Here is a 5,164-nt window from a genome sequence, read left to right as displayed (position 1 = left end):
TTTTCTCCTCCCAGTCTTTCTCTCTCACCCCTACGCTCCCTATGGCTCCCTCCCTTTCTCCTCAGAAAAGGAGAAAATTTCTATGGATAACAACCACCCTTGGCATATTAAGTTGCAGTACTGTATCTCCTCCTGCCTGGGGGCTGCCTCCCAGCAGCCCACGAAATCAGGAGGGACAGGAGATGAGAAGTGTGCCTGGAATGGTCAGTGAGAACCAGACAGGTATCAAATACCTCGGGATCAGCTGATAGCTAGTTCAACTTTAATTCTGGAGAACATGTCCCCTAGGAAAGTGGACGGGGGTGGGAGGGAGAGGGTTTCCAAGAATAGGTGCACATGATTGGTTGGAACTAGGCACTTCAAGGATGCTTGATTTGCATCATACAGCGCACTCCTAATAAGCAGAGAATGCCAGTGCTTAATTAACATATAGGCCTAGGAAGGGGAGAGCTAGCAGGGAACTGTGTCAGAGGCCATATATCAAGTATGGCTAGGGAAATCTATATCAAAAGGCACTCTGCAAATGAAGTCAGGCAGACAGCAGGGGACCCAGCCAAGGGGAAGGAGGGCTGCCTTTAGTGCTGAGCTCATTATGGCTATGAGGTCCAGGCAAGAACTGCAACCTCAACCAGCAGGGTACCTCCAACACAGTAAGACTAAGTGCATCTTCCCCAGCCCGGTTAGCACAGAGTAAAAAGAGACAGCCCCTGCTCTCACAGCAAAAAGGTAAGAGTTGTTTCATTAGCTATTAAATATACAACTTCCTTTCATCCCTCAAGTCATAAGCTCCATGGGAGGGCTTATTAAGTTAAGGGGTTAAGTTCACAAGCGTCTTCACCTGCCAACCCATATCACCGAGCCCCCAAAATATGAATTTTTGGAATGTCATGTCAGCACTCAAGTCCTCTAGAATGTAAGAACATGTGTATTTTAGAATTTTATATATAGGGATGTATAACCTATGTATGTGCATGTGTGTATACTAGAAAACTTTTACTCAATAACAATGACACATATGATGCAAATATGTGCCATGCCATAAGTAAAGCTTACTGTCATATTGTATCAGCCAAAAAATCCTAGGCTTACCAGAAAATAGGTGAAAAAATCAAGCATTAGTTCCTAAATGATAAAGATTAAATATGAACTTTGTATCTATCCTTTATAGACCAAAAGAAATCTAACTTTTAATTGTATTTTCATTACCTGTTCCTATGAAATATACTTTAAATCATAAAGTATAGCATAAAATTCCAGTAAATCAAAGATTTTAATAAGTTACAATAGAATAAAATCATGTTCGATTTGAAGTATACCCACATGACCAAGGGAAAGACTGATACAACAATCCTTTGGAGAGAAGTCAGCAACCCTATCTATTCCTTCTTAAATTCTCTTCCAGCCTAGACATCTGGAGTGCTTTGTGCTATACAGAAAATAAGTCTTATTTCATAATATAATGCTGTAAGACATTCACAGCATGCAGTCAGGGCATTTTTTTTTTAAATCTCCTTTCTCTTGCTGATATTGTATAGATTAGTTTTCATGACAACACCTAGTTTCAGTCACAAGTACTCTAGGTCACCTCTTTTGGATAGGGGGGAGGGAATGTAATTCTGCTGGTAGAGTACTTGCCTTAGCATTCACCAAGCCTTGGGTCTCTTTTCCAGCACCACATCAACTGGGAGTGCTGGTGCATGTTGTATCCCAGCCTTCAAAAGTTGAAAGAAGAGGGAAAGGTTGAAGATTAGGGTGGGTGAGATAGCACAGTGGATTCAGGCATTGGCTGCTAAGTCTGAGGACAAGAGTTTCATCCCTGGAAGCCACATGGTAGAAGAAAAGAACTGACTCCCATTGGTTGTCCTCTAACTTCCGTATGAATGTAATGGTACACACACACACACACACAGCACATGCACAAATAAATAAATGTAATAAGTGACTAAGGCATTCAAGGTCATCCCCAACTACAAAGAGAGTTCAGGGCCAACTTAAGATACCTATGACCCTGCCAAAATAGGAGAGGGAAGAGGATGGAGGGAGGAAATAAAAACAAGAGAAAAACTCTAGGGAGTGATATACTGTTGGCAGGTATCTATCACTTATTAACCTAGGGAAATGGGTTCTTCCTATGTGTGGTATTCAGTAAAAACACTGGTGGGGCTTCTGAGCCCTGGAATTTCTTCTTAGGATCATGGACTTTACTGAAGCTGGCTGCCTAGGCATCATTCCCATCATAGTGGGTCTCTGCAGCCCCGGGGCTCACTCAGTACCCACAGACTAAGACAGATTCACCAGAGCAAGGACCACCTTGAGGTTACACCAAAGCTAAAGCTTCATTTGTTAAAAGCTAATCTATAGCTGCAACAAAATGCTGAATATGGCACTTATTAATTTTCTTACTAAATGTAGTCAGAGAGCTTTGCTGTCTGTAGTCAGCCTGAAGCCAAGGTGAGGCCAGATTTTTCTGAAGACAGACACAGCTCTGGAACTAAAATCGTTTGTCAGCCTATACTGTCACTTACATTTGAAGGCTCTTTAATCTTCTGGAAAAGTATCACACATGTTAAGTGTGCAGTTTGCAGCTTACACAGAGCCTTAAGCTACATGAGTTTGTTCAAGGATTTCATGACTTCCCTAAGGTTGACAGGAGGGTGACAAGGTGTCTCTTTCTGTATTGGGTGCTCCTTCAATATTCTCCCATTAGTTGTGGATTCCTCACCTAGGGGACACACAGTGCTCAGCAACCATCAGTGACTTTGCCTGCCCAGTTATTTAATAAAGAAGGGTCAAGACATACAAAAAATTAAGATTCTCAAAATAAGGCTGGATTCAAGTTATAGACATTTTCACCTATTGCAGCAAACAGGGTATACAGTGGGCACTGAAGCACCCACTCCCGTGCAAACTCCCATCCCAAGAATCAGCCAATGTTAACTTCTGGCCGACCACACAGGCCTGGGCCATGAGCACATGATGTCAGTGGGCCAGAAGCCCTGAACATTCCTGAAACTGAAGCTGAGCACACTGAGCAAGGCCACAAGGGCAGCTACAGAATGAAACAGCAGTACCAAGGCTGAACTGAGTGGCCCAAGCTAGCACTGCCCTTGGGATGCATGGGGTAGTTTCCTTTGGGCTACATAACCAGCACTGCTATGAAGCCAGTAACTGTGATGACCTTCTGGAGACCTCCGCTTACAGCCATGGCAATGAAATAAACAGGACCGCAGGGCAGATAGCCAAATCTAAGGTAATGGGGCTGTTAACAATCCTTCTGGGAGGGAGGCAGGAGTGTCTCAGGACACTCCCCTGAGACTGAAGTCACAGCTCACTCCTGTCCCAGCTGCAAAAAGCTCTTAGCAATGCTAAAGTATATAAGACTTAAAAGGTTGACCAGGTGAGAGTTCAGTGGCACAGCTCCCCCATGACTCTCCATGCTCAGGAAAGTTGTTTATTCACCAAGCTAGATGTCACAGAATCTTGTATGTGCCCTCAGCTTTCTTTCTTCTTTTTCTCTTCATTACATTCATCTGGCAGAGAGGTAGAAACATAAGACAAAAACAGTAACCTGGTTTTCACTAAACCTTTGCCTGTACAAACCACCCTACACCTAAGATGGGAGACTTGAAGGAAGCAGTCATGGCTTATAGGTCAGTTTTAAACTGCCAACCCTATGACATTTCCCAGCCCCTGGCTCTGACTACTTAAAATGTCCTGTCTTTTGGGACCTCCAAGTACTCCTGTCTTCTATTCAAGAGCAACTCGAAGTCTTGCTCTAGTAGGGATTCCCCATTAGGAACTCTGCTTAATCAGATGTCCTCCCCAGTCAGCAGGTGAGCTGACCTCCTCCTCTGAGTCCTTTGATGATGACCGCCTTCTTTTCACATTAAAGCTTTTCTCCTACAGCTGTATTCTATCCCTTCTTCATCTCTCCTTTCCACCATCCTCTAGATGAACCTCAGCAATACAGACACACTGATTGCCATCTTAAAAATTATAATAAGCCAGGCATTGTGACACATGCCTTTAATCACAGCCAACTCCATTTGACCTTCATCCCCTTGTCAAGGTAAGCAGTGACCTTCACACTGACGAAAGAAATGATCTGCTGTTTTTGTCTCCTTCACGGTACTGCTTTGTACAGCTGAGAAATCCTTTCATGAACATTTGCTGCATTTGGCTTCAAGAATATCATATTCTCTCTCTCTCTCTCTCTCTCTCTCTCTCTCTCTCTCTCCCTCCCTCCCTCCCTCCCTCCCTCCCTGATTTCTTTTGAAGGCTCACCATCATCTTCTTACTTTTCACACACTGGCTCTCAGTCCCACCAATTCCTTAGAAGAACTCAGAAAGCATCTGCCAAATTCTAGTGCCTGGCTATTCATCCAGACTGATGATCTGGCAGCCCCCAGAAAACACACACAAGAGTTCCCACAACTTACAGACTGAGATGAAAAATCCAGAGCTGGAGAGATGGACCAGTAGTTCAGGACACTCAGTACTCTTGCAAAGGAACTGTGTTAGAGTGCTGTTAGGATTTTGGAACTAAACCTGCTCCTGGGTTGCCTAGCATCTTATGATGTCATCCTGTCGCTGGCCAGGTGGCCACACCTGGAATGCGTAGTTACCTTCCTCCTTAAAGAGACCAGCCGGCCATGTGGTCCCTCTCTTGGTCTCTCCTCTCTTTGTCCCTTCTTTCTTGATCCCCTTCTCTTGGCCTCTCTTGGCCCTCTCCCATTTCTCTGTTGGAGCAACCCCCTCCTTTCTCCCCATCATGTCCTGCTCTCCCTTCTCTCCCTCTCTTCACTTCCATCTAATAAACCTCTTTCATATAAGATCTGTTGTATGCCTAATTGTCATTATTTAATATGTCCCATTACAATTACAAGTCCCAGCTCCCACTTTGGGCAACTCACAATCACCTGTGACTCTCTCTCTCTCTATCTCTCTCTCACACACACATACACACACACACACACACACACAAACACACCATACTTTTAAAAAAAATTTTAAAGAAATGAAGACTTACATTGCATTCTTTTTCTGGGGGAATGAATAGCAGCAATATGTGCTTTCATAACTGGGAAGTAAGTAGTTTTTTGTTTGTTTTTTTCTTTTCTTTTTGGTACTGAAGGGAGACCTCAGGTCTAGTACATGCTTTCCT

The sequence above is a fragment of the Psammomys obesus genome, unplaced genomic scaffold, assembly GCF_907164565.1.
Source record: "Psammomys obesus unplaced genomic scaffold, mPsaObe1.curated_primary_1811, whole genome shotgun sequence".
Classification (NCBI taxonomy): domain Eukaryota; kingdom Metazoa; phylum Chordata; class Mammalia; order Rodentia; family Muridae; genus Psammomys; species Psammomys obesus.
The sequence above is the reverse complement of the archived record's forward strand: the minus strand, read 5'-3'. Positions refer to the sequence as shown.